This window comes from Lynx canadensis, chromosome B2 (assembly GCF_007474595.2).
Source record: "Lynx canadensis isolate LIC74 chromosome B2, mLynCan4.pri.v2, whole genome shotgun sequence".
Taxonomy (NCBI): Eukaryota; Metazoa; Chordata; class Mammalia; order Carnivora; family Felidae; genus Lynx; species Lynx canadensis.
Window position 1 is genome coordinate 125,012,988 of NC_044307.1, and position 7,955 is coordinate 125,020,942.

A 7,955-nucleotide genomic window follows, 5' to 3' on the forward strand; every position below is an offset into this window, starting at 1 on the left:
TCCCCTCATTCCACATCCAAACTTCGTGAAGTGTATCTCCAAAATGTCCCTCCAATCCACCCCTTCCCCTCTATCCTTGCGCCACTCCGGCCTGGGCCCCAGCCTCCTTCTGTCTTTTTTGCCTCGCTATCCCCTTTCTGGCCCTCCCAGTAACTTTACTGGTCACCTATGCTTGTAAACCAGAGACCTGGGGATGCTTCTCCTCCAATTAAGGCTTCCTGGTGCCTTTCTACTGCTCCCAAAGCTGGGTGCCCACAACAGAAGACACAGGAAGAAAATGGGAAACCTCTGACTTCATTATGCGAGTATTCGATACACGAATTACCACCGGTTTTCTTCCTTTATCAACATCGGAAGTCACTGTCACCTGAGCAGTCTTGAAGGAGCTGTGAGTTGCTCAGCTCAGAGGGGGTGGCAGTGGCACCTTCATTCAGTTGCTTCCTGCAGGTTGAGACAAATTCCATTCGAATTCTCCCACGTTACACGATTTTGTGGCCAAAACTGATGTAGGTGTGCCGCCTATAAACTTTCCCATCTGTACACTTAAACTTGGAGACCATAATTTTTAGTCTGTTTAAAAATTATCCAGGGGCGCCTGGGTAGGCCAGTCGGTTAAGGTCTCCGACTTCGGCTCAGGTCATGATCTCACGGTTCGTGAGTTCCAGCCCCACGTCAGGCTCTGGGCTGGCACCTTGGAGCCTAGAGCCTGCTTCAGATTCTGCGTCTCCCTCTCTCTCTGCCCCTTCCCCACTCAGAGCCTGTCTCTCTCTCTCTCTCTCTCAAAAATAAACATTAGAAAATAAATAAATAAAAATTATCCGAATGGAGGCCCCTGCATGGCTCAGTCGGTTAAGCGGCCCACTCTTGGTTTTGGCTCAGGTCATGAACTGTGAGGTCAAGCCCCACATCGGGTTCTGCACTGGCAGAACTTGAGATTCTCTCCGTCCCTCTCTCTCTGCCCCTCCTCCATTCTATCAAAATAAAGAAATAAACTTAAAACATTTATCCAAATGAAGAGTTTCAGGGGATTCGAACCCATTTGTTGGAAATATCAACATAGCTTTACGCCTTCCCAACTAACCGACTTCAAAGATTGAAGTGTACTAGCTGAGTTTCAAGAAACACCATGGCATAGTTGGCAGCTGGAATGAAATGTAATTCACCCTGAATAAGGTAGGCGCGACAGCTTTTTTTCTTTTTTCTTTTGCTTTCTATTGTTTTTTCAATAGTCTATAGCTGTGCCTTCCAGCGGCTGGCAGTCATTAACATCAAGGATCACAATACAGCAAACTTAGACTTTGTTATGGCTTTATTGCAAAGCGATAGAATGACTTTAACAAAACAATGAAATATATTTATTAACTTTATTTCTTCTTCTTGAGAGCAAAAGGTGTTTTACCATTAATAAAAAAATTATTATTTTAGAATATTGTCTTTATCTCAGTGTTTTGAAATCCCTACATTTTGTGATTCTTAATTTTTTTTAATTTTTTTAATGTTTATTTATTTTTGAGAGAGAGAGAGACAGAGTGTGAGCAGGGGAGGGGCAGAGAAAAAAGGAGACAGAATCCAAGCCTGGTTCCAGGCTCTGAGCTGTCAGCACAGAGCCCGACGCGGGGCTCGAACCCACGAACCGTGAGATCATGACCTGAGCTGAAGTCAGATACTTAACCGACTGAGCCAGCCAGGCGCCGGACCATCTTAACCATTTTTTTTTTTTTTGTGTTTACTTATTTCTGAGACAGAGCATGAGTAGGGGGGAGGGGCAGAGAGAGAGGGAGGACACAGAATTCGAGGCAGGCTCCAGGCTCTGAGCTGTCAGCACAGAACCGGATGTGGGGCTCGAACCCACGAACCGTGAGATCATGACCTGAGCCGAAGTCGGACGCTTAACTGACTGAGCCACCCAGAGACCCCTGCCCCGGTGAGTCTTATGCACACACTTTGGAGACAGCTGTAGAGAACATTCTGCAAATTTCTCTACCTCTTTGCCTTTTCTTAGGAAATGTTTCTGGATGCCCTTTCTGCCTTCCTCTGTCCTCTCCCTTCTCCCTTCACCAGAATCTGGCAGAATTCCTTCCTTGCATTCTGCGTTCTTCCAGATATCATATTGTATGATATGATATTGAACTTGATATGATAGTGAACTTGATATTTTGTAAAAAGAAATTTAATTTCAAGCCCTGGCTCCATTGCCTGTCAGTTATTCAGATTTGAGCAAATTGTCTCATGTCTCCGAGTCTCAGTTTTCTCAACTGTAAAATGTTCATTAAATGTTTTCTAAAATATATTATGGAACTTCCCCCCCCATCCTATCCAAAAATGTCCTTTTCTGTCAGCAACTAAGCTAATAGCCCTCAGCCTGAGGACATGCTCGAATCACCCAGAGGACTTTTAAACCATGCCAAGGTCCAGAGATTTCCACCTTTAATTGGCCTGAGATGGCACTGTTGGGTATTGGATTTTTTTTTAAGTTCAGGTGAATCTAATATGTAGCCAGGAGTTGGAATCCGTAGTAGCCAAAAGAGCATTCTTTTCACAGAGGCAACGAAGGGAAAGAGAACACAATTACAGTGTGTACCTGGGGTGTTTGAAGAAGGCAGGTGTTTGAAGAAGGCAGGTGGTGCCTTCTGCGGGTGACCAGCTGGTCATCTGCAACCCCTCCAGGTGGCATTGATTATCACAACGGGCCTTTTTCGGCATAAAAGCTCCATCTCCCAGAGGCAATATCATATAAACCAAGATCAGAGACATACTAGTGTGTTGGTAATTTACGTGAGAACAATTGTACCAAAGAGGTGCAAACACTCTCCCTGTCTGGTCAGTGTGCCCACTTCTCAGAGGCTCACCCCATGAGAATCCATATGAGCAGGAAGCCTGGCAAGCCCAGAATCAGATCAAGGGAAGCTAGTGGCTGAGTTCGTGGGACAGATTCCCCCCTCGGTGTGGTGGGATATACCCATCTCCAGGTTCCAGTGCTCAAGTCTTCTTTTCCTGTAAGCAGGAGTCCAGGATGTTGCCCTTGCACTTGGTATTTAGATAGACCATGTCTGCCTTTGAGACCCTGCCCGTTCTTCGTGTCGCTACCCCACCCTCTGATTGGCCCACTTCCTCTAATCATGTCACCGTCTGCAAGTAGGCCACAGTCTGTCTCTTCTGGTGACTTTGTACACTTCCGAACTGGCTTATTATTTAACCCTCAGAGGAAAATCCTATTTCCAACCAACACCCCCCATCCAGTTGCTACCTAAGAATCTTGAGTTACCGGAAGTAATTTGGGAGATCCTTACGGTTTGTTACAATAAGCTTCAACATGATATTTTCAAATATTACTATAATAATACTTTATTATATCGAAAATGGCATCCAGCGGTCAGCCTACCAGTCTGACCAGCTGTGCGGAATCACAGCAAGAGAAGACATTATTTACAGCATGAAGAATTGTAGCAAACACCAGCATGCATTTGCTCATATTAAGAAACTCAGAGCCGTGCCTGGTGGCTCAGTCGGTTAAACACCCCACTCTGCATTTCAGCTCAGCCCGTAATCTCCTGGTTCGTGAGATCAAGCCCCACGTCAGGCTCTGCACTGACAGCTTCGGAGCCTGCTTGGGATTCTCTGTCTCCCTCTCTGTCTGTCCTCCCCCACTGTCTCTGTCTCTCTCTCTGTCTCCCTCTCGAAAATAAATAAATAAACATTAAAAAAAAAAAAAAACCAAACTTGGTGTCCTAAAATGACTAAGGAAAGACATGGAATAAAGCCCACACCCACCCCTCACCTACCCACCCCTTGCCTTTAAAACAATACTGATCTGGGGCGCCTGGGTGGCGCAGCCGGTTAAGCGTCCGACTTCAGCCAGGTCACCATCTCGCGGTCTGTGAGTTCGAGCCCCGCGTCGGGCTCTGGGCTGATGGCTCAGAGCCTGGAGCCTGTTTCCGATTCTGTGTCTCCCTCTCTCTCTGCCCCTCCCCCGTTCATGCTCTGTCTCTCTCTGTCCCAAAATAAAATAAAAAAACGTTGAAAAAAAAATTTAAAACAATACTGATCACTGATCTATTCATCTTCCGGTCCTATGATTCAGCGCAATTCTGCTCAGGGTTCAGGGACCCACACCTCATACAAGCCCTTGCTCCCCCAATTCTCCGGATGTCCCCTCTCGACAGGTTTTGTGAAGGTGAAATCAATTTACATGTTGGTTGAATGCTGAACGTGTTTCACAGGTAGGTAATGCTCCTCTGTGAATTCCAGTTTTATAATTAGATTTTCTGGTAGAGTAATGCTTCAGAAAATAGGAAATAGCTAGCAGTTCACACTTTTCACGATCATCTTTAAAAAACTTAAACGAAATATGACCTAAACTTAAGTTTTAGAAAACTTAAAATGACCAGATAGAGGCCTGGTGGTTGGTTTTTTGTTTTGTTTTGTTTTCCTCAGGATTTAAACACATCAGGTTTGTGGTTTTTTAAAGCAGGCACTTTAAGGTAAAAATAACTGTCACATTTCTAGCTGTGTCTCAGTTTTCAAAGTATTATAATTTCTCACTCGTGTCTGTAATTACATTTTACTTAAGACACCATATCCCAAGTGGAGAATATTTCAGATATTCAATATGTGAAGACCCAAAATGGCGACTGCTCTTCTCTGAAACAGAGACCTCCAGCTTTCTAAGAGCCAAAATGGACCCGAAGGGAAAGTGTGCAAGATTTACTACTGGTAAAAAAAGAGAAGAACGGTATTTAATAAATGGGTATTTAAAAAGAATGGTCTTTTTCACAGTAAAAAATAAAAACACAAGTAGTTTTGCAGAGTGGAAAAGAAATTGTTTCCACAGAAACTTCTAGATCCACAGAAGGATTAGCCCTGTTGGCCTAGCACAAGCTACACAGGGCCCTTAGAGGCAGCAGAATAGCTTGTGGGCCTGTGGAAAATGTACCACAATTATTTTTAACCACAGAATTTAGAAACATGCTTAAACTGACTTTATGTTTCTTTCATTGTTACGTAGGATTTTGTATTTTGAAGAAAGGACACTTGATGTTCCAGGTATGAGTAAATCCACTAATGTCTCTTCCATCCTCAAAACACATTCAATATCATACCTGATTGTCAGAGAATTTGCTAACAGATGTCATAATAATATAGTTGGTATATGTTCCAAACCATCAGGTAAATATGGAATTACACCATACAATATTATTTAATACCAATGAAAATTAATAAACTTAACCAGAAATTTTTTAAGACAAAAAAAAATTTTTTAAGAAGATCAGAGAGGCACCTGGTGGCTCCGTTGGTTAAGCGTCCGACTTTGGCTCAGGGCATGATCTTGCAGTTCACGAGTTCGAGCCCCCAGGGGGCTCTGCGCTGACAGTCTGGAGGCCTGCTTCCGATTCTGTGTCTCCCTCTCTCTCTGCCTCTGCATCACTCATACTCTGTTTCTCTCTCTCTCTCTCCAAAAATAACCATTAAAGAAAAGAAATTTAAAAAATTAAAAAAAAAGAAGATAAACATCTGTTCATTCAGAATCTACTGATTTAGCTCTTTTAGGCTTCCGTATCATCAGCCAGATTGCTTCTCATCTGGGCCACTACACCAACTTGTTAACTGGTTCTCTTGCCCTCTCAGTTATGATCTCTGCAAACCATCCTTTGTAGGGTAGCCAGTGGCATCTTTTTAAATGTCCTTCTAATCATGTTCCCTGTCTTGGGACCCGTGGGACACCATAGAACTGAATTTCAAGGGCAGGGACTTGAATGACGCTAGGGATCCCTGAACTCTGAGCAGAATTCACTTAAATACAGGCTTGATTTGTAATGCCCTCCACAAACTTTCAGCTAAGTCCAAGCCCCTAAGCATGGCCCATGAGGCTCTTTGTGATGTAGACCTGTGGTTCTCTGGACACATGCACACCCGCACAGAATCCAGGCGTGCCGGGGAGGCTACAACCTGGAACCTGCCTGTGACGTTCCCACTTTTATTCTGCACCACCTCTGTTCAGTAGCTGACTCCAATATAGCCCTCAGGATTCAAGGCAGTCCCCTCATCTGAAAAACACCATCTGTCTCCTTAGGGGCTTTTCCTCCCTGCTCCCATTCAGCTGTAACTTTCTAGTCACTATTTTGTAATTATCGGTTAACTTCTTTGTCATCAGTGTGAATTTCTTAAGCTAGAGAAACTTACTTGTTTGTGTCCCAAACGCTTAACCTGACCAGTTTGACACAGTTTAGACTTTGTCTGGAAGCGCATGCTGAGACACTATTGGAGCTCTAGTACGTTTCTTAGGGATCAGAATTTCATTTTTGCTCAGGGTAAGTCCTCTCTACTTCCAGCCATGGGCCCAAAACTGGACAGTGTATCTGTAGTTTTCTTTCATAGTGATCACTGCTAATGAACTTCAACGAGAAGTCATGTCACCATTGAATTTAAGCCTAACAAGAACGTCACTGCTGATTTTCATCATGTATAAATGCATTATTTTTTATGATTTTTAAGTGGTTCAGCTTGGTTATAAAGATCCTTTATTTGTATAGAATTTTTTAATGATGATAGTGCTGATTGAATCAACTAGTTGACCAACTAAATCAAGTCTGGAGTTAAAGATCAACACTTGAAGATTTTGTTTTCCCTACTCAGGATATACATTTCTTTACTTGCTCCCAAATAGCTCACCTTATCCTTACTCAAATTTCTTCTCTGTGTACTCCTTCAACAACATTTATTGTGTGCCTTTTATACTGCAAACTTTAAGATACAAAGGTGAATAAGACACATCCATCTCTTGAGAGTCCCCGTCCAGAGAAAGAAACAAACTTGAATACCAGAATTACAACACCATGGAGAAAGTGTTGTAATTGGTCAAAATTGTATCAGGAACATAAAAAATACCACTCTAGAAATTCTAAGCAGAAGGGATTTAATATAGGAAATGCGATGCCAACAAAACAGAACTGTTGGGGGAGAGAAGCTCAGGAAAAAAAAAATGCTTTTGATTTTCAAAAAGTAGGAAAGGCAAGAATCACATTTCCATTCTGCCTATATCTGGTACCTGCCGTGGTCTCACAGGATAATGCTTTCGTTTGCTTTTCAATCTCTAGTGAGTTCTTCTCAGGGGGCCACCCTAAACAAGAGTCTTACTAGCAAGATGACCTGGGAAATGTCATTTCCAAGGCTTCATCCCCAACATAGAAAGGAGAATCTGGAAAGGCTGGCAAAGGTGGCAGCAATCGACACCGCCCATACGCTATATATACATCGGGACAACTTCTCTAGTCTGGAGAAAGCCAAGTCAGCTTGGATCTGCAGAAGTGCTATAGAGAGCTTTCCCCTGGTAGGTCTATTCCGATAAAATCCATATTGTCACATAGGAGCTAGCCCTATATTCAAGGGATCAGGAGCAACTTAGGGGATGTTTCTCAAAGGTCCTTAGCATCCACTGATTCATATCCTACTAACTACACAGTATTTCATATTCATATCTTTTGAGTAACTTTTTGGGAGTTAAAGTATCCTGGGAGGTGTGATACACTAATTTTTCATGCTGGAAAGTTGGCTTCTTCCTGAGATGAACTGTAATGTCAACTCAAAGTAGAGGCTAGTCACCTCCAGCCCCCCTCAAATGGAAAGAACAGTGAAATAAGAGACAAGAGGTCTGTGTTCAAGATCTAAGGGGGGCAATTATTAACTATGTAAATATCAACAAGTCTTTTGACTTCTTAATTTCCTCTTCAGTGAAAGCTTTTCCTCCTACCCCTAAGGGTTATTTTAAGACTTAAAAGTAGAGTGAGAAAATGTATGTGAAGATATTTTTGTAAACTATAAACGTTGTGAAGGTCAGAACCTTTGCTGTGAAGTTCACAGCAAAACCCAAGAAAGCTGACATGAAAAGTCTGCCAGAACCTTGGCAAAAGGTGAGATGAGGATATGAAAGGAAGCCAGAATTGAAGTGGGACTAACCT